The sequence below is a fragment of the Chiroxiphia lanceolata genome, chromosome 25 (genome assembly GCF_009829145.1).
Source record: "Chiroxiphia lanceolata isolate bChiLan1 chromosome 25, bChiLan1.pri, whole genome shotgun sequence".
Classification (NCBI taxonomy): domain Eukaryota; kingdom Metazoa; phylum Chordata; class Aves; order Passeriformes; family Pipridae; genus Chiroxiphia; species Chiroxiphia lanceolata.
Window position 1 is genome coordinate 4688896 of NC_045661.1, and position 25329 is coordinate 4714224.

The window sequence follows — 25329 nt, forward strand, 5'->3', positions numbered from 1 at the left end:
TATTTCCTCGCCTCTACCCATTTCTATCCCTGGTTCTTCTCGTCCCACACTCCATTTGAGGTGTCCCACCACAAGGACAGCGTCTGCACCAGGAGCAGGCAAGGACACAACCCAAACCCTGCCTGGGCATTCCTTAAATCGCTGCCCATTAGCAAGTGCTTGACCCTGCAGCTGGTGCTTAAGTAGCTCAGCCAATGGGGCCCCATCCCCACAGGAGAGGGAATCCAGGGTGAAACGTGGTCGGGAGAACAAATGAAGGGGTGGAAGGAGGAGGTTTGTGTCTGGCGCCCGGGAGGGAGCCGGGGATTTCTCCCACCAACGCTCCTCTATCCACCCAGGAAACAAACTTGCGTTTAAATATTGACTCTTCTGCACAAAACTGGGATGGGTGGGGATCGCTGCCGTTCCGTGCCTGTGCGGCTTATCAGCCTTCAGTGGAAAACAGAGATTGCCGGGACTTTGGCCTCGTCTGCTCCCGGCTGCCCGGGGGGAGAAGGGAGGCAGCGACCGCAGCCGGGAGAGGGAATCTCAGGTCAAGGCTGGTCCGTCTCTCCGCAGAGCTTGGATGCTTGGGTCTGGCAGGATTTAGGGAGCAGCGAGATGCTGGTGGAGCCTTTGTGCCCAGGGAAGTGCAGCTGACGACTGCACCGTCCTCTCCCTTCCCCTGAGAACCGTCCTGCTAAAGACCTTTCGGTTCAGTCCAAACCCCTCCTGGCCACGCTGCTCTCCCGCTGCAGAGCCAGGGGGGAAACATCGCAGAAAACCTCTCCTTTGGGATTGTATGGTGTCCGTCACCCTGGTGCCTGGTCAGCGGGAAGGCCAGGGGCTGCCAACCCCCCTGGCAGTGAGGGAGGGCCCCGTTCTGCAGCCGTGCACGAGGAAGTGCCCTGCGGCAGCACTGCCCTCGATAAGGCTGTTTGCGCTGTTCTGCCGCAGCGCTGAGCTCCACGTAGGCAAATAATTCCTTAAAAAAAACACATATATATGTAAGATAATAACCCTCACGGAGGAGATCCTGCCACCAGGGTGGTGGGAACGGCTGGTGCCAGGAAATGCTCAGGGTGGGGACTTGGGCCGGACCCAGGCACCAGCGGCATGGTGACCCTGTCCCTGTCCCCTTGTCTTCACTTGGCCCCGTCCTTGCTGTGAGCGGGGCAGCCTTGTCCTCTGGGATGGCCTTCATCCGAAGCAGGGGGTTTTGGAGGAGCTGGGTCCTATTGACTATTCCCCCCTAAACAAGGGAAATCCCATCTGGAAACAAGGAGAAGAGGCCATGAAGGGCACGACAGGAAAGCTCAGCACGGTGCCCTGACCTGCCACGATGGCAGTGGCAGCTCCATCCATTGCTGGTGGCTGGTAAGAGGATGGGAAGAATGTGGGGAAGCTGCTCCAATGCTCTCCCTTGCCTGCTTTGGGCCTTTTTGGGTGGGGAAACTCCCTCAAATCCCCCCAAGCTGAGCCGCCCTGTCCCCCCCTCGGATGGCAGTGCTCTCGTGGGGAGCCAGCGGTGTTTTATCCCACCCTGAGGAGACCTGGGCCTTTTGGGGATGGGCCGAGACTCCTTTCCCTGTGGCCACCGTGGCCCCCACGCACCTCCCTTGGCGCTTGAATGGCGCTGGGCCCTCCATCCCGGGGGAGAGGCAGGAGGGGGAAAAAGCCTCCCCAGCTTTAAACTCAGCTCCTCTCCCCCTGCTGTGACCCCACGGCCGGGCCGGCGGGGCGAGGGTCCGCATCGCCACCGCCGCTGCCGTTGTTGGAGGCGCGGGCCCTCGCTGGGAGCATGTGAATCCTCTAATCCCTCGGAATGGAGTTTCTCCCTTAAAAGCCGCCTGCGTTCTGCGGCCGGGCGGCTCTTGTCAAGCTGCCAGAGGAGGCCGGAGCAGCGTCACATGCCGCAAAGTTTTACAAGGCGAGAGCGAGCGTCTGGGGAGAGGGACGGGAGAGGGGACCGACGCACGCACGCACTCGGACGCGCACGCGGAGAAACCTCCTCTGGGCTCCCTCCGGCTCTCATCCCAACGTTTTTTATTTTTTTTTTTTCCCTTCCTTTTTTTTTTTTTCTTTTTTTTTTTTATTTGGAAGAACAAAGACTTTGGGGTGGGTTGGCGCGGTTATTTTTCCGGGGTTGGTGTCGGTGGACGGAGGTGGGGGGGGAGAGGCTGGAGGTGGAAGGGGGGGAGCCGGTGGCTTGAACGCGAGAAAGTCCCAAATTTCCCCGGCCGAGTTGCCGAGATCGTCTGCGCGAAACTTAAAGGAGGAAAGACGTGGGGGGAGGGAAGGGGGGGGGGGAAATAATTAAAAAATAAAATATGATGACGTCACTCGGAGCAGGGGTGCCTTCCCTGCTGCCTGTCAGATGCGCCTGAAAAGAACAGGGCAATAAAACAACAGCCGCCTCTGTCTCCCTCGTTAAACACGGCACTAATTGGATGTTAATTTCTCCTTGCTCTTCTCGCTGCTCGATTGTGAGGGCTCTGCCTGGCTCTCCCTCTCTCGCTTCCTTTCTTTCCTGTTGCAATGCTCTTGGCAGCTCTGAGGGACTCTGGACTGTGCGCTCTCCTCCCGCTCGTGGACTGGAATAATTCAGGAGCTGGGAGAATTAAAAAAGACGAGGCGCGGGGGCGAACGGTTCAGAAACGGGGCGGGCGTGATGGATTTCGAGAGCTACTCTAATCTCCCCGTTTCCCGTGCATTGTCCTGCCGACTTGGAGCTTTTCTCTTCCCATTTGATTTCTCTTCCCCCCCTTTCCTCTTGCGTTGGGTTTGGGCTGCCGGGCAAAAATATATGTTTCGGGAAAAAAAAAAAAAAACCAGAAAAAAAAGGCACCGAAAAAAAAAAAAGGAAAAAAAGGCAGGAAAAAATAGAAAAAAGGCTAAAAAAAGGCAAAAAAGGCTAAAAAAAAAGAAGAAAAAAGGGGGAAAAGAAGGGAAAGGAAAAAAAAGCCTGGTTCAATGACGACAAACCCCCAAACCTCCTCCCAGCTCCCCCCGTCTCGCCGCGCTGCCTAAACCCTGCGTGGAAACAGGCGTTTTAGGGAGCCAGAGCAGGAAGTTGTTGTTCTCTGTCTTGCCCAGGTCATCCTTCCAGGGTACGTGTGCAAGGGCGGTGGGCGCGAGGGGCTCGGTGGGCACCCAGCAGCCGTCGGCCGCCCCCCCACGTTACCCCCGGCCGACGAGGCGGGTGCACAGCGGAGGGGGAGCGGGGGCCGCGTGGTGTTTTGGGGGACGCAAGAGGGGCCCAAGGGACAGGATGGGTGGGGGAGCGGAGGGGAGGGAACGGGAGGCGGAGGTGGGGGGAGAGAGCGAGAGCCGGGGAGTAAAGTCCTACCTGGGATCGGTGCCAACTTCCTGCAAAGGGTTACAGACCCGCGGCTTTGAGAGCCCACCAGAGGCGAGTGCGCTCTTGTCACGGTTCCAAGGCGAGATGAAGGCAGCGGGAACAGGTACAGCAGATGCCGAGTGGCCTCGTTTGCCCGCCGAGCAGGGCTTCGGCTCGATTTAAACCTCGCCGACGAGGAGGCTTCGGTGCTCCCGCCGGCAGGGGCCTCGCCATCCCGGCACGAGGCCATCGGGGCCGTCGGGTGCCAAGGGTGGGGTGCGTGGGTCGGTGGAGGGGGGGGTGTGTGTGTGCATGGCAAGGGGGGGCCTCCGCTGCTCGTTCGCCTTCTTGCCGTTTGGATTAACATGCGGAAGATGCGCCTGTCACTTTGCTTACTGTCAGCGCCGGCTCGGGGATGGGTGACGGCTTTGTTCGGCGCAGCCGGGGGAGCTGTGCCAACTCGGACTTGGCAGGCGAAGCCGGGTGGGCAGGGAGAGGGGGACGAGGGAGCGGGAACGGCTGCTGGGGCGGCTGCGGAGGGACGTGGCCGCAGGCCCGCGTCTGAGCGCGGCGGGTTTCTGTTGGCGTGCGCCTCCCTCTCCCTCCCTCTCTCCCGCGCTCGCCTGCGCCCAGGCTGGTGCAGACAAAATGAAAACGTGTTTTGTTTTGGTTTTTTGGCATCTCCCCAGCAGCGCTACCAACCCCAGCTGCCCCCCCTCCGCTCCCTTCCCCAACCCGACGCGACTCCCTTTTACAATCGGCACAAACCAGGTGCTACAGCAGCAACAAAATAAGGCCAAAAATACCCCCTGGCACCCAAACCGCCCCCAATCCGCCGCCCTTGGCAGCGACTGCTCCCAACCGTCCTCCATGGTGGGTGGGTTGTTGTTTGTATGTGTATAAATTTTTTTTGTCCTCTTTTTTTTTCTCCCCCCATCGGGTCCCTCTCGCGTTGGGTGTGTGTGTTCCTATTCAAGGACCCGCCACCTCCTGTCGTGCTAAAACCAGGAAGGAGGGAGCCAAGGGCTCATTTCTGCCCGGACGCCGGGGCGGCGGGCGAGGGAGATGGCAATGGAGGACAAGAGGAGGGAGGAGAGGCATGGGCAGGCGGGAAAAGGAGCATGGGGAGGGCGGAAAAAAAATAATCCACCTCCCTAGGCCTTTTGTTTAACCTGCGTCGAGGCAAAGAAAGGTCTTGGATTTTTTTTTTCCTCCCCTTGTCCTTTTTTTTTGCCCTGTGCTTGAGCCTCATGGGGCGTTCTCGAGCCCAGTGGGGCAACTTTCCGGAGCGGGCGGTGTCGGAGGTTGATTTTTTGGGAGGTGGCGGGCTCGTCCCACGGGCGCGCGGCTCCGAGTGCAGGAATTCCTGCCAGCTTGCCTTTGTGCCAGCCTCCGTTGGCCTTGGGTGTCTCATTCGGATGGAGCCTGGCATCCAGGCACCGCCCATTTCTTGGCGTTGAGCTGCGAGGAGAAGGAAAGGGGAGAGAGCGAGCGAGAGAAGGGAAAAAAAAAGCTGTCTCACTCAAACTGGCCTTTCTCGGAAAAGGATCCTTCCCCGATGATTGTCCGGATAAGCGGAGCTAAATCCAGCCACTACTCCACAACAAAACCACTCTCTTCCACGGTGCGTCTCTCTTGCTGCCTTGGTACGAAATCGAACCTCACTCTTAATTTTGGGGTTTTTTTTGGTTTTTTTTTTTTGTTCGTTCGGTTGGGTTTTTTTTTTTTGCTTTTGATTTGAAATAACGTTTTGTTCCTCCAGTTGCTCCGTTGCTTTGTTGTTGCTGTAACCTGCCTTCTCCCCGAAATCCCTTCCCGCCGAATCCTCCGGCCCTTGGTGCTAAAACACCCGACTTTAATCGGTCTCCTATAGAGGGATGTATAGCAGACAGGCAGGTCCCTACGTGCAGTGTTTGGAGCAGCACTGGAGGGTGATTTCTCCTCCTGCCCTCGCCCCACCACCCGGGACGTCCCCGAGAGCCACCCGGGGCTGGGTGCGTGTCACCCGGGCGCTTCTTAACTCCCCACCGAGCACCACCGAGGGGGGAAAAATCTGTCGAATCATGTCGGATTTGCAATTCAACATGGCAGCCGCAGCAAACGTGGTGGGAGCTCCCAGCGCCGGGCACACGGCGGGCACGCTGCTCCCGGCCGGCCACGCCAGCGCAGGCTGGGGGCACGGGGAGGGCGGCCGGAGGGAGAGGGAGGACGGGAGGACAGCAGCGAGGACAACCCGGGTGAGGTCAGGGGAGGAGGATAATTTTATATCGTTTTAGGGGGGGGGTGAATTACACCAGGAGCGATCCGGGAAGGAGGGAACTCAAGCCGTCTGGTTTTGTCAGCGTTAACTGTTTAGAAGCTGGCTGGTTTTCCACGCCTGGCACGGTGTGCCAGGGCTGGGGAGATGCCCGGGAGCGGGGCGGGAGCCGGCCGAGGGAGCGCTCCGGAGGCAGCTTTTCCTGGAGCGATGGCGGCCTTCGGGCCGAGCCGGGCGCTGCTGGGAGGAAGCTGCTTTTTGAAGGCACCGGGATGATTAACGGGGCCCTCCTCGGCCGCGCGGCACCTCCTGCCTCGTGGAGGTTCACGCCTCACACCGGGGCGAGATTTGGCACCACCACACCGAAGCTCCTCGGGTCGGCCCGGCCCTGCCCGAGCCCAGGGGTTGCCCTGGTGCGGGTGAATCTGCCCTCTTTCTGTCAAACTTAATTTAGGCCTGTTTGGGACACAACAAAAGCAGCTTGTTTGCAGGGCAGGGTCCTCCTTCCCGGCCGCTGCGCGCTCCGCAGGCGCTCGGAGCCATGAAAGCCACCCCTCCTCCTTCACCAAATTTTTCCTCCTCGTCCCCCCTGCCCAGACTCCCCACTCCTCCTCCTTTCTCTGGAAAAAGCCTTTTTCAGTGAGTGACATGTGGCCCTACAGTAAAACCTCTGAACTGGCCACAAAGCACCCAAATGCCCCGGCCCTACTTTGGCTCCGTGACCCACCAGCCTGCACTGGCTCTATCAGCCATGCTCTGGGAACATCCCCAAAATTGCCTCACCCAGCAGGATGGTGAGAGCCTCCCAGAGATGTTGTCCTGGCTGTTGCACATCTTCCTGACCTCAAAGGAGCTCTGTGACCTCGTGCACCTTGGTTTAGTGTCTGGGACGCCAGGGTCCAGCCCTGAACCCCCCTAGGTAGGTTTTCACAACCAACCTTCCTTCAGTTTGGAAGCTGAAATTCCCCTGTTGCAGGAGCTGGGGGCAGTCAGGCATTTGTGGGGTCAGACCCCCAAAATGTGTTGGGATTCCCTCTTCAGCAGAGCTTGTGTACACACTAGGTTACATCTAGACCCTTAATTCCAGTGAGAAGGCAAGCACAAGTGTTTTACTCATCAGTCCAGCTTTTCCCTTGCAGATTATTTATACAAACAGGGGCTGGGGTGAAACCCGACCTTTCCCAATTTGCTCCCAATCCCTATTGCTTCCCTGGGAAAAGCTGGTGGAGGGCAGATATTAAAAAAAACCCCAAGCCACTGAAGCTCCTGTGAGCAGCCTGGGAGGAGAGAAAGTCTGAACTCAAGCAAGGCTCTTCTGACGTGTCCTAAGCAAAACATCTGGCACCCCTGGAAGCGCCGTCCAGCCAAGGGACACAGCTGTTTTATTCCACACAGCTCGCAGCAAAATAGGGCTTGTGCTTCCAGAACATGGCTCAGCAGAAAGGACGAATTCTTGAAATGGAGAGTTGGATCTTTCTGCTGTTTATTGCCTCGGAAAACCCAGTTTGCTTTTGGGCTGCTCTGCTCCATCTCCTGGCGGGAGACCAGGAGCTCTGCTCCAAGGCTCGAGCCTTGGTCGGCTGCTGTAACCCCTCAGCCAGCAGCAGAGCCACTCTGGACTTGCACAGACATTCCTGAGAGCAGGATCAGGCCCCCAGGTTTGTCGAGGGTGGCTCTGGGAAATTTCCTTTCCTTAAAAGGACCAAGTTTGGCCAAGGCAGAGTTTGGATTGTGATTTCCTCTTTTCTTTTTTTTTTTAAACCTGCCCCCCCCCACTCCCTTCAACTCAGAGCAAAACTTAAATTGGTGAGAACTGCCTGATTTATAGCTGCACAAAACGCTGAGCTCTGTGTTTCCACAGGCCAGACTCGAGGGAAAAACTTCCCCTATGCTGGACCATCCATGTGAGCAGCTTCACCACTCCAGGGACCACTTCTGGTAGGCAAAGAAGGGGTAAAAGGCAGTGAGACTGAATTTGGGCTTTGTAGGCCCCATCCTCAGGCTTTCCACAAATTGTTCCAATGGATCCGGGGACGAAAGTTTTGCAAGATCCTTGTAGGAACCCATCCAAGGGAGAGCTGATGCTGGAAGCTTCATGCACCATGGAGAACACGGTGTCCAGACACACCCTGATCTGATCTACCCTCTACCACCCCACATCTGGGCATCAGAAGAATGAACACCATTTATTTTCCTTCCTGCACCTCTCTCAGTCCCTAATTTCCCCCTGCATTTTTTCTGTAGTACCAGTTTGTTGTGGTGGAGTTGCTCGTAGCTACTGTTTAACTTCAATTATTGGCTGCTGCCAAAGGTGAGGCCTGGGAGGACAAAGCGAGGTGGCTGGTTTGTTATTGTAGGGTTGCTCATGGGCACTGAGCTGTGCTGTCTGGCTTTGCAGTTGGAAAGCCCAGGGTTTGGCATGCTAAGGTCACTCACAGGATAGTCCTGGCCACAGGAAATGTAAGAGAAGTAGCCCAGTGAAGGACACAACCAACACGTGTATGAAGTGAGGTCTGTGGGGTCTAAGAAGTGGTTGTTGTGTTGTTGAGGTGATGACAACCAAATATCACCCAGTTCTGGGGTTCTGGGAGGTCTGTGGGGTGGTGGCTTTGCAAGCACCTCTGCTGCTCATTCCCACAGCAGTGCTGTTCTGTCCTGTGGCTGCTGCCAGCACCTCAGTGTCACTGCCCTGCTGGGCCTGGGAACAGAGGAGCAGCCTAAGGGAGATGGCCCTTCATCCCAGATCAGTCCAGGCTCATGCAGGACTGGGCAGGAGATTTCCCCTCACCTGCAAGACCATGACAAGTGTTGTGCTGCTTCCTCCTCCTCCTTCCAGCTTGAGGTCTCTGCAGGGCAGCCACAGCCAACCTTTGGCTCAGTCTTCAGGGTCTGGTTTGAACTCATGGGATGGTCTGTGCTGATGCTTCAGTGCCAGGCGTGGGGACCTGAAGCAGCTTTACCTGGACAGGGAGGTTCTGGGAGTAAAACCAAGAATTCAGGGAGTGGTTCTCCTGCCCTTCAGTCGTGGCTTGTTTGGCGCTGGGCATCAGCTCTGGTGAGGGGAATGGAGGCTGCAGGGGCAGCACGTGGCATCCTGGCACATGGAGCCAGAGTGGCTTGGGAGCAGGCAGCAGGATGGGAGCAGGATGGGAGCAGGCAGCAGGATGGGAGCAGGATGGGAGCAGGCTCATTTTCTTGTGCCTGAGCTCAGGTTGGGAGTGAAGGCACCCTGGGCATGCAAGAGAGAAGGTCCCAAAAGCCCAACTCAGAGCAACAGCTTGGGTTTTACTGTTTACTGAGCAGTTCTCATGTGAAGACTCCACCAAAAGTCAGGTCAGAGGCTGATACCAATGTGATCAACAGCTTCAGTTTCTGGGAGAAGGATCAGGATAAGAACCTGGGAGCTGAGCAGGCCCAAAGGGAGTATATCTAGGATCATCCTTCCAGCCACTCTGCCTTGGAAGCACATTACTGCAGCTGAAGAGAGCTGGGATGGATGCAGAGGGACATGGATAAAGGGGCCTAGGAGGGCTTTGCTCCTTCTCCAAGCTGGCTGCACAAAATCCAAGCAGGTGATGAAACCCAACAACTCAGCAGCTCTCAGTCTCCCAGGAATGAGAATAGAGATGAGGTCACCAATAGCACTTTCGAGTTCAGTCTGGCCAGTTGTCCTACAGCCTGCTGGGGGTTGCCTCTGCTGTTTTCCATCCACGAAACCCCCTTCTCTCCCTGGCCCCATCAGCCGTGTGCTGTTAACACACATCACACTCCACCCCAGGAGCGGCTGCACCTCAGCAGAGATGTGAGAACACACAATGATGTGTTGAACCCCAACACAGTCTCTGTTGTTCAACTTGCTCTTGTTAGTCCTGAAATCTTCCAGACTCTTCAGAGAGGCAGCAGCAAAAGAAGAGTCTGGCAACGAGCTCCCAGAGTAGGGAAACCTGAGCTAGTGGAGCCTGTGCTGGATCTGACAGCCAGGATCGGCCCCTGACCTGAGGCTGGATCCAGCCATGCCTGAGCACTGTGGGAGTTCCCATCTGGATCTCAGTTTTGCAGTCCGGGCCCTGCCCTGCCCAGGGGATTAGCGAGATGCGGTTCCCCGGGCGGGGGAAGGGGCTAATGAACAGAGACAGGATAACGAAGCAGGTAAGGGCTTCCTGTACTTCGGGGCTCGGGAGGAAATCCTGCAGCTGGTGAATCTGGATACGATTAGTGTCCATTTCTCCCTGTGTAATCAACCCATCTGTTCATCCTTGCGCATCAGCCGCGCACGCCTCGTTGCAGGCAGATGCCTCCCGGGCACCGCTTTTATCCGTGTCTGCCACGGCCACTCCAGGCAGGCTGAGAACAAGGCTCGCTCTGAGCCGTGACGGCGTCTGCTCCCTGTCCCCGCTGGGATCGGCAGCGCAGGCCGGGCCAGAGGGAGTCCCGGGAGAGCTGCTCCAGCAAACCGGGATCGCTGCGAACAGCGGGACCGAGCCCAGGGAAAGCCTCTTCCCCGGGGGGAGGGCGGGCGCCTCCTCCGAAGGGCTTTGAACAGGCGTTCAGAGAGATCGCTGTAACACAGAGATAAGCTCAGCTCTCCGGGCACTGCCCGCTCCTCCGAGCTCAGCTTTACCACGAGCAGGTAAAGGTGGATTATGTTCGGCTGCCCGGCTCCAAAGCCTCGTTCATCCCATGGGATCCTGAGGACGGGCTGTGCGGTCCCCACGTGGTCGTGGAAGGGACTGGGCTCTCAGCCCTGCTCTGTAAGAAACGCTGTTAAAGTTGGAAAGTGCTGGTGCAGGATCCTGAGGATTCATTTCACCTTCTTTTCCTTGACAGTCTTGTCCAGCTATGCAAAAAACAGGTGGCAGCCCTGCACTGGCTTACAAATGTCAGGCCAATGTGTCAGCTTGGGCCGAAATGAAGTCAAAGGAGAAGCTAGTGTGTGGACCAATGTATTTTTTTGTAATGCAGTGGCTCAAGCTTGCGTGGTCCTTTATGGTCTTCTGAAAGGTCAAGCTTGGTGACAGAGCTGGGACAAAAATCTACAGGTTTTTCCTGTAGATTCCAGTCCCAGTATCCTGTGGGACCTGCACTTATATGGGCTCTTGCTTGTGGTCACTGGAGTGTCCTGGGGGATCCATCACACCAAATAAAGATGGTCCCTACCCCGGGCAGTTTCTGTGCTCAGCCCAGTTCTCTCCCTGTGTGGTGTTCAGGGACCTGATCCTGCCATTTGCTGAGTGCCAAAGTGTCATTACAGCCAGGAACAATTTGAGGAATGCAGCACAGGTTAAACATTTAATTTGCTTTCAAGGCCTACTTGTTGCTTCATTCCTAAATGCAACCTGTCCTCAGCCCCTATTATTTTGCTCTGGTCTGCTCTTTGGGTCCTAAATCTTCTGATTTTTGTTTGGTTTGGAATGCACTGATTTACCACTAAGGAATAAATGAAAAGCAAAAGAAAACAGCGGCAGTTGTTTGCACAGGCCCTATATTGTTCTGTGCTCTGCTGCTACTGAAATAGGAGTGATAAATCCTACTCCCTGGACAGAGAAAGGTTTTTGGGTGGTGGCTGTGTGCAAACAAGGCCAGGGAAGATAAACAAGAAGAAAAAAACGGGTTTAGGAAATGACAGTTGAAGATGGTCAATCAACAGATGCTTCAAAGCCAACAAAACACCATCAATTAGCAAAGCCATATTAATATTATTTCTCCAAGGCATTTTTGCATTCACAAAGAGGGCCAAGGGCTGGATCTGTGTAATGGTGTCTGTGGTCAAACTTGGCTGCAATTAGGAATCTGTGCCATTCCTATGTTATAGGGGGGAGTTTTATAAAGAACTTTGCATGTAGAAAATCTGTCCACAGTTCCAGAAAGGCTCAGCCAAAAGGGTGATGAAAATCTGTCTGTTGGTGTCCTTGTCAGAACTGCTGGAGGTGGGAACATTTGCTAATCTTGCTTATTTTAAGGGCCCTGCTTTCAGCAGCAGTTCAGTTCTGAAAATGCAGCTCTGAAAACTCAGCCCTTGAGAGTCTCATACAATACACGCCTCAGACTAGACTAAAGAGGGATGAACTTTTCAGACTGTAGGTTCTTGCCTGCCTAATTATGATTTTCAGCTTCTTAAGATTAGGTCTTTGCATTGTATAAATGTGACACAGAAGAAATAGCTGTGACATTGCCTTTGCTGTTCCAGCTGGGGAGGAACTGAGCTAAACCTGCAGAGTTTCAGAGCTTGCAGAGCTGATGTGGAAGGGGAATTTAGTTTCACGCTGGGAAATCAAACTCAGTTCCCTGAGCAATCTGAACTGTCACGATTTCTCTTCTGTCCAGGTCACCCAGGATGGCCTGGGAACAGTGTCACTCTTGAGGGGTACCTTTGGCACCCTGATGCAGTGCAAGGTCAAGAAAGGTTTCTGTATCAAGGCAGTCTCCATCAGCTCCAGTGGTTACATCTCTGTTGGAACCTTTCAGTAGGTTTAGACCTTCTCTATGGGTTTTGACTTCCCTGTTCAGCTGCCTCCACAGACACGTAAGATGCTTGAAGCTGCATAAAATGGCTTTTGAGTGAACTCAGGACTGGCCAAAGTCTAAAATGGTTTGGCTTGCAGGATTCAGGCAGCTCCAAATCCAGTCTGGGATGGGTCCCAGTGATGTGGAAAGTGAAGCCACCTCTCACTTTAGCAGGCAGAGTGCTCTCTGCCACCTCTGCCACCATCCATCTTCTGGAAGAGGGAGGAGAAACTGCCTTGTGTGCAAGCATCCTTTAGAGCAGGGTGGGATGTGGGTCACAAACAGACTGCTGGGCATGGAGCAAAAAGATCAGCAAAGTTGTCAAAAATCCAGTTTGGATTTCTGTGTTTTCTTGGTCTGGAGCCCCAGAGCTGTGTCTGTGAGAAGGCAGCTCCACCTTCATCCTTGGTGGGAGAAGCAGGCAGGAAAGAGCTTGGATGGACTCTGCCCGTTTTTACCTCAGAAATGCTGTGGCAATAGTATGAATAATGCATGTAAGTTCAATTCTTTTCTCTCTGGCTGAGGGCAAGGTGTCCCAGCTGATAAGAACTGGGAGCCCAATCTTGTTAAAGCCAGTATTAGACTTAGACCTTCACGAGATCTACTGCCTCAAGCAATTCCATTGTTCAAAGCACATTCGGTTAATTAGTACATTAACTAATTAACCTTCTCAGCATCCCAGGTAGGGAATATCTGTCTCCCAAAGGAGGAAACAGAAGCAAAGTGACTCACTAGGACTGGATGCAGGAGCTCAGCGATGCAGCTGTCAAGTCTGGGTTTTTTCCCTTCCCAAATGATTTTGTTGCTGCTGAGGGTGCCTTGTGCACACAGTTCCCTCAAGACAGAAATGAAGGAGTCCAAAAAACTCCCAAGATAGTGCTCAGGCCCAGCGAGGAAAAGTACCACTGGCAAACCATCCAAATACCCAGAGAAGGCAATTTGCTTCACCCACATGCCCCAACTAAGGAATAAAAAGCCAGTACCACTTCTCATTCACCAGGAAAGTTTTTCTCACCACCAAATGGCTAAACCCCGTTACCTTCTCACTCACATTTTCGTCCACGCTGAATTTCATGACCCAGAAGCAAAATGGCCAATGTGGGGAGGAGAGAGCATGTGAGAGATGACAGTGGGGCTGTGTTTGTAGAGGCTTGCTGGGATGTGATCAGACCAGAAGGGAAAGACCCAAAGAGACTCCAGCCAACAGCCAGAGGGGAACTTTGATGCTGAGGAAGTCCTCCGACTCAAACACATGATGGTGAGCAGCTGATTTCCACAGCCTTGCAGCGTGGTAGGAAAAAACCCAGGGCTAAAGCACAAGGGTAGAGTTCTCTGGCTTGCAAACCCATGACAGCGTCACAGACCCTTTCTCATGAGTCCTGGTCAAAAACAGAAAAGGGAGGCTTGTTCTCCCCACCCAGCTCTGACCTGAAGGCAGAGAGAGTTCTGTGCTCTGCCTACTATCAAAAGACAGTCCTTGGCAGCAAGGATGTGTGTGTAGAACAAGAACCAACTCCTGCATGCAATGATATGTCCCAGAAGAAGAGAGTCTCCCAGGGCTTAATTATGGGGCCATGTGCTTACCAGTCCTTTGCTCCTGGCTTCCAACCAGCCCAGGCAGTCACAGCCCTGCCCACTGGAAGCTCAAACAGGAATGTCAAGGGTGTGCCTTGAGTGGGAGCACAGCAACAGCACCTGAGAGCAGAAAGCACCAAAGCAAGAGGCCTGTCCTGTAGAAGGGACTCCTTTCATGACCATGTCTTAATCTACCACCAGTTTACTAAACCCACAGCAGCCCAGATTGGAGGCTGTAAAAATATCTCCCTTGCAAAATCCTCCCTTGCCCTTTGTGAAGCTCCAGCATTTTAATCATATTCACACCTCCCTCTCCTGACACAAACTGTCTCGGCTCCCTCAGTAACCCAGGTCCACAAAACCTGTGCATTCCTGATCTCATTCCCTTGCTTACACAGTCAACACTCTCCCCTCCATAAGCCTCCCAAACACCCCCCTTTGTTTATTCTCTGTATTCCCATTTTTCACCCTGTGCACTCTCCCATTTATATTGACTAAGCAACTAGTGCAGAGGGGCTATAGACAATTTTGGGTGTGCTATTGATATCTTCAGCAATCCCAGCCCTATGCATGTCCCTAATTCCATATTGCTTCATCTCAGGACCACCAGGAAAGTGCTGCCTAGTTGATCCAGGGACCCTGTTATTGGGACTTTCTTGTGAATGTATCTTGTTCTGTTGCATTCATATTTACTTAGAATAAGGGTCAAAATAAGAGTTCCTAAGTTTGTCAGGGGGTTTCTAGAAGAGAGTATTGGTGCCAGAGCAGCTGAAATTGGTTTTCATTCTTAGCTTCAACCTGAGATGCTGCATGTGGCCATTCTTATCTATTGCTATAATTATCCAGAGCCCTTTTGTCTTCATCCTGCAACTTGTCTTGCTGCTTCTCCTGGAAAAGTATTGCATGAGAAATGCACTGTTCTTTCTGTGCAAAGGCATTTTCAAGCAAGCCTTGCCTTCCCAAATCCTAGTAAAATTAACCAGACTTGAATCCTTAAATGCCTTCAAAGTTCCCAGACTTCAACATTAATCTGAAGTGCATAAACCTACCTCTGAGGTCACATGGCTCGAGACCAAGTCCATATGATTTCAGGATATCCTGGGCAGGCTCTCAATAGAGTTTTTTACAGGTGATGCTTATTTTCAGGGATATTTTAATAAGCCTAATCAATCATAGCAAGTTACTAAGCAATAAATCCATAACAATTTTCACCTGGACATCTTAGGTTACTCTGGAGGAAGTTGGTGGGGATCAGATAGTAAGGAATAGTGGTTATTAAAAACAGTCTTAAGATTTCAGTTTTCTTCACAGGATAACTCGAGATGTTGGCATTCTGCTTCTGCTCAGAATTACTCTGCAGAGAAATTTCCTTCCCCACTGACCAGCTAAAGCTGGGCAGGTCCAGCCTCCAGTGCTTAAATTTGTCCCATGTGAATATACCAAAAAGTGCCTTGTCCAATTAACAACCTTCCTTAAAGGATTTTCCTACAAGTCCTGTAACAGCTTCAAAGATGTGCTAGGTTTTGGCATTTCCAGCTCCCTGCATCCTTAGGGCACTGCGAACTCCTACCCATCCTAAATCCTGGGAATAGTCCTGATTTTCACTGCTTGTCCCACCTACAGAAGTGGAAAGCCCGCGGGGTGTTGGTTTGTGTCCTCCTAAGGGTTTTTCCATGCTGGGTATTCTCAAAAAAGGTCATGAGGTGTTTGCCTTGCTCTAAAGCCTCTCATTGTTGTTTTTTTTTTTGTCAGGATTTGAAGGGATTTAATGTTTGTGGTCAAGGGTGGGATTCACCTGTGCATCTTGTTGGATTCTAACTGAGAGCTCAGCCCTGTGCTTTGGGGAATGAGGGTGCAGTGAAATGCCTCTCTGGTTGCCCAAGACGATGGGCAGTTGTGGTGCTGGTCCGTGGAAGGGCAGAAAGATAAAAGTCATGGAGCTTATGTGAGGCTTTTTGCAGGCACAAGGCCCTTCTGGACAGAGCCTTTGTTTCTGGGGCAGGCTCATCCTGACGGGACTGAGCAAGGAGAGCTTGGGTTGCTCCTCCCGCCGGTGCCGTTCGGATCCGGGTTGCAGAGGCCGTGCTGTCCCCAAGGCCTCCTCGCCCGCGCCGGGTTCCTCTCCCCCTCCCTGTGGGTGTTATTTACACCATTTCCTGCCCAGGGAAGTTCAGGAGTTTGACGTTACTGGGTTGGTTTCCGCTCTCCTGCCTGGTTCCCATCGGGAGCTCTGGCAGAGCCCAAGCCCTGCGGTGCCGGCAGCGGCCGGGCAGGACCCTGCCCATGCCAGCGGGCGGGATGGAGGTGCCAGCCAGGCCCAGGGAAGGAAGTGTAACCCCTGTCAGGCCCGACAACTCAGGCTCGACCGGCCTGGGAGGGCTGGAAAAGCCGACTCCATGTCCATCCCTCCACCCCAGTCCTGCTGCAGGGCTGGACGGGAGGAAGGGAGGACGCGCCCGGGCATCGCTGCAGAGCTTTTGGGTTCCTGCCGAATTGACGCCCTCCCTTCTCCCTCCCTCTCCTCCCCATCCTTCCCTCCTGGCCTGCGTCTCCCCTCCCTTCCCTTCTCCCTCCCATCCCGCAGCAAACAAAATGGCTGCTCCATGGCCATTTTGTTTTCCGTCTGGAAGGGGGAAGCCGGGACGCTGGGACTTGGCTCTTTTTTGGAGGCTGCGGCCATATTCGAGCCCAACTCTCCCGTCTCTACGTGGCACCGGCTGTAGCGAGAGAGAGAGAGAGAGAGAGAGAGAGAGAGAGAGGGAAAAAAAAGCAAAAAAAAAAAAAAAGGACCTTTTGGAACGAGCCCAAAGTCAGAGAGTGGGTAGTTTTGGCGTATGTTGAGCACTGAAAATGCCTGGAATTGCCAAAGTGAGCTTTTGTGTTAGCAGCGTAAGGCTACTCGGTGCACGCAGAGTCGCAGGGGCTGCACGGAATAGCCGGACGGAAAGGTTTGTTCGCTATATTCAATAAAACAGCCCTCCTTTCTCCTGGATTTATAAAGTACCAGAGAGCACTGTTGTCTAATTTGTTTTTTTGGACAGGCGGATGGTTTTACACATCGGCTTGGTATGATCAGAGCCGGTCATTGCCGGACGGTAGCGTTTTAACCTGTTGTGTGTCCTCTTGTTTTTGGTGAATACGATATCTGACCTTTCCACTGAGCTGGCAGTGCCTGGATTTAGCTGATGTAATCCGGAGGATATTTTTTTTAGGTTGTTTTTTTTTTTTTTTGGTTTATTTTGTTTATTGCCTCCTTGCCTTGAAAGTTTTCATCTCAGGAATAAAAAAAAAAAAATCTCAATTTCAATATTAAAAGCAATAGCTGTTCTTGGCTTTTTAAGCCCTTGCTTTTCTCCCAAGGCTGGAGCTGAACTGTGATAACAACCTGTTTACTGCTCTCTCTGTGTATCCTGCACACGTTAAGGTGTGATACACAACAGAGACGCCATCAACAGTAACACGCCTTGAAAGTTTAAGGCAACTTGGTGGCGTTGCCATAAAATTTTGCACAGAAACGTGGCAAAAATACCAGAACTTGTGCCAAATAAAAGCAATTTTTTTTTTTTTCCCCCAAGTGATTCTGCATTTCCTTCAGTAGCCTGGATGTCTTGGATGTGGTAGTCACGTCGTTTCGTTCATGGACGCTCCGAGGAGCAGATCTCTGTCCGGTGGCATGGGGGGATCGGGCTCTGATAAGGCAGCATTGTTGGAGTGATCGTCCTACCTTTCCTTGAGTGGCTGTCCAGACATGTGGAGAGAAGCAGACACTTTCAGAGAGGAGCTGGGAAGGAGAGCAGAAAGAGGTGAAATCGCTTTTCTTGCACAGAAAGGTATTTGCCTCCATATCTCCTTGGCTTGTTTATGAACAGACAATACAGGGAATTGCACGGGTGATGGTGGTCCCGGAGCTGGGGCTGCTTGGGCGGGCACTGGGCGGATGGTTCGTGTTGAAAATTAAATATTTTGGTCCAAATCTACGTTAGAGATGGACGTTACCTACGCACCTTTCATGAGCAGCTTTTCCAAGGAGGAAAACAGTATTAATTAGAAGAGTTTTACAAAATATTACAGAAAAGGTTCTTCTTTCTTTAGATGTTTGAGTTAACCTATAGAATTGAGTACAGAACAGGTAAAAATAAGCCTGAAAGATATTTTTTTGTCTTATTTTTAGTATTTGGAGAAATCATTCTGTGGAATATAAGTAGCGCCTGTCTTTTGTAACAAAAATTCTTGGATTTTTTTTTTTTTTCCTTCAGGAGAGGATGAATTATATGCAGATTTACAAGGAAAATACACAAACGTTTAGAAAAACCATTACCTTTGTGGCCACCTCTAATAAGAAGGTTTAATAAAAGATAAGTCACGTAACAAGCAAGTTACAGATGCCTGCATTGTAGATAAAAATATCGGATTCATTAATGATAATCCAGATGTTTAGAAACATCTGATGGGACTCGAGACAGACTTGAGACAACCCCTAAGAGATGAGCAGCTATTTATTGAGATACCTGTTAATTGTTTAATAATAAATGCCACGACGGAGTTGATGTGAAATACTCCCCATGTCATTAAAGTGTGTGGAGGAAAAGCATTGCTAAGAGGTAGGGGCTGTTGCAGGATCGAACTTGAAATATTTTTGCTTCCATTTCCCCTTCCCTATTCACGGTACCCTTGATTAACTGTTTCGAAGCGCGATGTTTAATACTGACTTTAGGATCGGGTGCCTGGGAGGGCGGTCAGCCTTGCTTTGCCGAGAGGTTCACCCGGCCTGGGAGAAGTTAAAAGCAACTTGTCCCTGTGGCTAGTTTGGCAAATGTCACTTTTTTGCTTTCCCGTGGCAAAGGGTTGGCCCAAGGTGGTTTTTTGGGCTGTTTTCTGCTTTTTGTGCGAGCGGGTTCCTCACTGCCTCATGCGCGGCTCCGAGCGGCGCTGGACGTGGCTGCACATCCCGGCAACGTCGGGGAGTTACCTAAACCTTCCACGCTCCTTTTTCGCTTATTTTAGGTTTGAGTTTCAATTTTTTTTTTTTTCCCTTCTGGTCTGTTTGCTTTGTGTTTTTCCATCCCGGCGAGGTGTCGAGGTGAGGACGTGGAGCCGCTGCCGGGTCCCCTCCAGGCAAAGCCAAGGGGACAAAATGGCCACTTCAGCCATTTTGTGCCGGCGCCGCCGGGCGGCTCCATGGACACCAGGGCCGCTCCTGCCCCAGCCCAGCCCATGCTCCGGGAGGCTGAAAATCCTCTTGGAGACTCAGGGCCCTGAATTCCCCCTGAGAATTCCTGCCTGTCCCCCGCACGTTTTGGCACCGGCGCGCGGGACTGCGGCTACACAAAGGCTGAAAGCAGTGTCAGCTTTTAAAGCAGCGACTTTGTTGTTTTATGGTTTCCTCCTCCCCCCCTCCTCCATTTCATTCAGTGCTCCTTAATAAACCAGATCAGCTCCTCAAAGCTTCGGAGCCTTTCCAGCTACTCTCCAAGGTGGGCTCCCTCCTTCTCTGTTTTAAAGGCAGAGACTTGGCTGTGCTCGGGCATCTTTGGTCTGTAGATGCTCTGAAATTTGGGGGGCATCACATTGGGTTGTTTGCTGGGCTCATCATGAGCCACCCTGAGCCTTGCTAAATGAGGAACAGTTTAGGTCACCTCTTGATCCTAAAATGGAGTCTGAAAGCTGGACTGGAAATACCATTTTTATGTCGGCCTGGAGGATCTTGCTGTGAGGAAACATATTAATTCTTTACCTGCTAATTTTCCTCACCCCTACAAGCACCTCTAGACAGTGAGACCATGCGGTGACACACTTTGAGCACAGGGAACTTCCTGCAGTCTCAAACAGCCCGACTAAATGTTTTCACAAAAATCAAATTTTGGCATTTTGAAGGATTCCTATGAATCTGGAAGGGGAAAATTACAGAGCTGCTACCTTAAAGCCTGCACAGAAAAAGGTGTTTTTCAAAGAGGTCCAGTTCTTGACAATCAAGTATCTGAAAATCTTCAAAAAATGGGCTTAAAAACCCACGAGGCTCATTTCAGTGATTGTCGTGGGATTTTTGCTGAGAATCTTGGTAGATATGGAGTTTGCACAAATCTGGTGGCTGAGTGGATATATGACTAATTCATAATGCCTCGTTGTGAAACCCCAGCAGGGTTTTACCACTGAGCTGTCAAAGACAGTCAGGAGAGGTGGATATGCTCCTGTTCTAACCTGGTTAGGCTGGCCCAGGTAAACTTTTGCCTGGCAGTGTGACCAGAAATTGGAGCCAGACTTCTCAAGGCTTCACCATGGACTCTCTGTGTGATCTTTGGGAAATTTTCACATCTCTCTGCTTCCCCTTCTTTCCCCATCTTTTGTCTTGATGGTTTAGACCATGAGCCATCAGGAGAGGGTGTTGCTGTCTCTCCAATTTGTATGGGACAAACAAGAGTGACAAGTGATACTAAGGGCAGGATGCTCTTAGTGATCCTTACTGGGCACAGTATTTCTAAAATCCTCCTGTTTGACTCCTTTCTTCACAGATCCTGGCAAGATCAGGATTGCAGAGTCAGCAGCTGGGTATTCCCAAAACCTATATTCATTAAGACAATTATTATAATTAAATCTTCTGTTTTCAGGATTACTTATAGAAGTCAGAAGGGATTTTTTTTTTCTCTCTCCATGTATAATTACATCTGTGTGATCTCAGAGTTATTTAATGTAATTTCCCACCCACGGTTTGAGATTGGCCCAAATGCCTGTACTCTGCAATGGTATCAAGAGTGACCTTTTAAATGCCTGGCCTAGACATCTGGCTTATATGCTTAAAATATAAGCCACCAGACTGGGAATCAGGAAAAACTGTTCCTCTAGGTCAGTTGCCAAAAGTCTCAGCACCAAGAAGGAGGAGCATCCTCTGCTTCTGTGTATCACCCAGGAATCATCTGGGCCACCCATCTCCTCTACCAGTCCTCTACCAGTGCAGCACCCACTGGTTTTCTTGCCACCATGGCTGGTGTTGCACGTGCTGAGAACGATGAGCAACCTCTGTGCACCACTTTCTATGCTGATAAAACAGGAAAAATAGTATTTCCTGTCAGCAGGTTGTTTGGGATGGAAGGCACCTGGCCCTGTGGATGGGCTGGGTATTAAATGCTGCAGGAATCAGCCCTGCCACCTTGGTTTTTTGACATTGTTTGTACCCTGTCACACCAGGAGAGGCCTGGGCCAGATGGCCTGGCACAGTGGGTCATTCCTCATGAAGGATCAGTTTGTCAAAGGAAATTAAGAGAATTACCTGGGCTGTGTTGGATGCCAGTGAGGAGGACTCGTGGAAAGCTCTGCAAAGGAATGGGGTACTTCCCAAACCTGCTGCAAAGATTCCCTCGTACCCCAGGCCACCCTAAACTCTCACAAGGATTCCAGCTACAGTAGTTCACCAAACCTTTGGGAATCTTACTTATTAAGGCTGTTGGCTGTTATCTGTGGAAGCACAAAGCATTAGGCAGCTTTTGTCCCTTTGGGGACTTCTGCCTTAGCCCCCTCCTCTCTCACTGCAGCACATTTGAGGAGGTTGGGGACATCTCCTGTTGAGCTCCTATGGGAAGTTGTCTTTGGGTCTCTGCTGTGATGCACATGCTTGGCGTGCTACTGGTGGCTCCCTCATCATTATGGCTTCCTTTAATCTCCAAGGGGAATTCTTTCTCGTTGCAAAAGAACCTCACACGTTTCTTTTCAACTACCAGCTTAATACCTTGCATCTGTATTTGGGTGTACAGAGAATGAGAAAGTCTCAGAAGGTGAGCCAAGGGCTTGGGGGGAAGCCAGTCTGTCTGGATCCATGCTAATACCTCCTGGCTGGGCTGCAGCATTAGAGGGACAGCACGGCTGCATGTTGCACTCATTTGTTTAGGAAATAAGATCTGCCTTGATGTACTCGATACCATTACATTTGCAGCCTAAAAGCTTCCTTGTACTCAGTTATTTCTAATCTGCTCAATTCCCTGGAGTGCACAGCAGCTAAATTGATGGATTCTCTTATCTGGCCTGGCAGGTTTGTTCTAGATACGCTGTGTGTTCAGGAGGTGAGGTCAGCCTGGCTGGCTGTGCTTGGCGTTGCTGCAGTTTCTCGAGAGCTCTGCTATCTCCATGTGTGGCCCCGGGCTCCAAGGGCAGGGCTGCTGCTCCCGTACGCCCTTGGGTGCATAAAGTTTGCAGCCAGTGAGATTGCAAGGTAAGGGCTAGTCCAAGTGGACTGCAGGAGGTTTAAAGAAGGAAGGAGCGCTCCAGGACGAGGTTGGATATGACTCTCCTTTCCCCTGGCGTGATGAATTCTGATGATTTTTCATGTGTTTCTCCTCACAGGAGCCGCAGAGGAGCAGGTGCCTGGATAAGGATCATCTCAGTGCCTCAGGCTGCCACAGTCCCAAGCTGTCCTTGAGGCTGAGGTAGTAGATTGAATAGTTGTGGAGTCTGGTCCTCCCTTTGAGCTAACTATACAATCTACTGTCTTTCCTAAGGAGACAGTCAGGTCTTCAGGTCTCATCATCTACTTCTACACCAAGTTCTCATCATCTACTTCTACACCCAGCGTGGAGGCAGGTGGAGCAAGGAAAGCAAATCTGTGAATCTGCAGCGTCCCTGAGTCGGGCGAGTCCTCCGTTCTGCTCTGTGGAGGTGAGGTAGTAGGTTGTATAGTTTGGTGGGAGGGATTTGATCCCATTTCAGGTGATAACTATACAGTCTATTGCCTTCCTTAAAGAGCAGCAAAAGCGCTGGAGGAGCTCCTGAGGCATCGCTTCTTTCTGTTGAGGATCCTAAAACACAGCGTGGCACTGTTGAACAGCTCAGTGGGTCTTCTCTTACAGCAGCCAGGATTGCATTCTTCCAGGAACTGCTCCGTGCCTCAGGCACCTGAGCATGGAGGCACCTGCTTGCAGACCCACCTCTGTTTAATGGGTGCAGGAGAAACTGTGAAATGGGTCTGTGCATCAGCTCCTGGTGTTCAATTCTACTCCCTTTTTGCAGGAGATGAGCTCCAGTTGTGAAGTGTTTAAATCTGTTGTTCTTTTCTGGTCTGTCAGGGCTGGAGGGGAGCAGATATTTTGGTACAAATGGGACAGATTTGAGCTCACGACTTAAGTTGGTTTCACCCAATTCTGAAGTTGGGGTTAAGAACTAGACCCAAGGGCAAGCTTAGCCTGTGGACTCAGAGCCCTGGGAGCTGAGCAGATCTGGCTGCTTGGCCCCTGCTCAGGAAGTGCATTTTGTTTTGGACAAGTTCCCAGCTGTCCCATGGTATGGAGTTACAGGGTGGTTCTTTGTGATCTGATAATTCCTATCAACATAACTCACTGACATGCAAACCCTGGCAAGGAGGTTTGGGCTCCTGAGTATTTACACAGGATAAGCCAACGATTCAGACTAAAAACTTGTCTTAAAGTGAGACAAATAAGGAAGAGACATGAGCCAAAGGGAGCAAGTCCTAATCTTTCTGGGTTCTCCCAGGCAGGTAGCACGTCCGACAACAGACATGTGAGAAGAGGTCACGCTTCAGAGCTCTGGCCCTTGGCAAGGAACAGGGAATTGTTAATTCCTCTCTTTCTTAGGAGCAGATGGGACTATCCCTCTGCCGTTTTCCAAAGTAAGCAGGATCAAGACCGTGAGTGGAGCTGTAACACGATCAGGGCTGCACCAGTTCTACAAGACCAAGGATATTTCAGGCCATTATCGGGACCATCTCCCTGCCAGGGAGACACGTGAGACCCGAGACACCCGGGAGCGAGGGCGAGCAGAGGACACCTTCTCAGATGAAGTGGGAGGGAGGGAGCTGCTAAGAGAAATGGGAGCCCTCAAATTTCACCCTGAGCAAACACACAGGGACAAGCCAGACCTGACTGCTTGGGCTGTGGGACTCCCCAGAATGAAGCAGCTCATTTAAGGCTCCTCTGCTGGGATGGGGTGTAGCTGCAGCGAGGCTGGGACACAGCTGGTGGGTGGGGATGCTGCAGTGTGTAGCAGGGAAGGAATGCAGCCCTCTCTCCATAAATCTGGCTTTTCAGCACTCCTGGAGACTTGCTGTGCAAAACTACAGCTTGGTCCTCTTAGCTACATTACTATCCTCTAGCTGCATGCTAAGGCAGAGCTCCTGCCCACAAATTGCTTGGAAGGTGCCAAAATAGCACCACAAGCATGGGAACAGAGCAGCATATCCACTTCATATTTAAGAAATAAATCCCTCAAAAAGAACTAATCCCGTGTGTCCCAGGTGGAATCAGCTCAGTCCCCCTCCACGGCATCGATGTTAATGCAGAGAATCTCAAGCAGTGAAACTGTGTGAGCTGGAAGCCATGAATAAAATATTATTGGAGATACTCTCTTGTGAAAATAAACCTGGTTTGACTTGTTTAAAACAGTGTCTTTATTGCCTTGAAGTCAGCTTGGCTGGTGAATTGGGACCTCCAGAAGGGTGGCTGCTGTTCCTGTCTGACCAAAACCCTGAGCATGAAAGGGAAGCCACAGCCAGGACACAATGAGGATGTGGGGCAGACTGGGTTGGCCAAGCAGCTGAGACCATGTGTTTTAACTGGCAGGAGGGGCTTTCTTGAGGCAACACAAATTCTACATGAAGCCTCAACCTACTCCTTCACCCTCAATCAGCTCAAGGGCTGCAGGTTGGGGTTCTCTCTGCCCTGGACAGTCCTTGCTATAAGCATGTATACAGCACCAGGAGAACACAGGGACTTCCAGGGTCCACTAACCCCAACTTGGGCTCAGAAAGCAGCCCAGGCAATATTTAGTTTCTCCAGTGCTTCCTGGCACAAGGAGAAGGGCAGCCTCTGCCCAGGAGGGCGGTGAACAGGCTGGCCAAGCTTATATTCAGTGGATATCTGGGACTCCCACCTGACTGACTGGCCAGGATCCCACAGCACATCTTGGTGGGGCAGCAACATCATCCCTGACCATTGGCACAGAGCTACAGACACTTTATTTTAGGAGAAAGCGGCCAGGAAGCAACATGAAGAAAGGTGAGTTCCCTCTGGGACACTGTGGGAAGAGAGCACTTTCAGCACAAATACTCCAAGGGAATATTTGGCAGCTCGATGGATCTACCAGCATCATGACCCCAGATGCAAATCCCCCAGGACACTGTATGTGTTCACCCCAACCCTTCCAACCCACCATGTTCAGGGGAGGCTTCAGGAGCTGAAGCCAAGAAACCTCCTGTCGCTCAACCAGCAGCAGAGATGTCCCTGTCCCTGCTGGGAACAGGCCCCAGGGGTGGAAAGAACCAAGCAGGTGGGGCTCACACAGCAGCCAGGCCATATAAATCGCACCAAAAAATCGCATGATTTTAACCCAACTCCCCCTAACTGCTGGTTAATGCCTTCTCCCCCTCCCCCTCCCACCACACATGGCTGTGGGGCTGTAAGGACCTGGCAGCATCTTCACCAGGGTCACCTCAATACCAGGGGTGCCAATGCCAGAAATGGAGTGGAAATGCTGTTAAAGCCTCCCTTGAACATTCTGTGTCCTCCCCTGTGCTCCACCCCAAACCCTGCCCCTGCCTGGGCCCCCTAATTTAGGATTAAACCAAACCCCCCCAAGTGCCTGTGTGAGAAGGGCTCAGCCCCGCTGTCCTGGGGTGCAGGGGGAAGAGGAAAGCGGATTTCCTCCTGGTTTGGAGTTTTCTGCTGCAAGGAACTCT

At 51.9% G+C, this 25329-nt stretch overlaps 1 long non-coding RNA gene across 2 annotated transcripts; it reads left to right on the forward strand.

The window, feature by feature from the left end:
* Positions 1-16245: 16245 nt before the first annotated feature.
* LOC116798239 lies at positions 16246-24034 on the forward strand. Of its 2 annotated transcripts, none has more exons than XR_004360857.1 (4): positions 16246-16603; positions 17231-17485; positions 21987-22298; positions 22384-24034. It is a non-coding gene; the product is annotated as an uncharacterized LOC116798239 (long non-coding RNA). The 2 variants fall into 2 exon arrangements; XR_004360858.1 differs by having other exon boundaries at positions 17254-17485.
* Positions 24035-25329: the final 1295 nt, after the last annotated feature.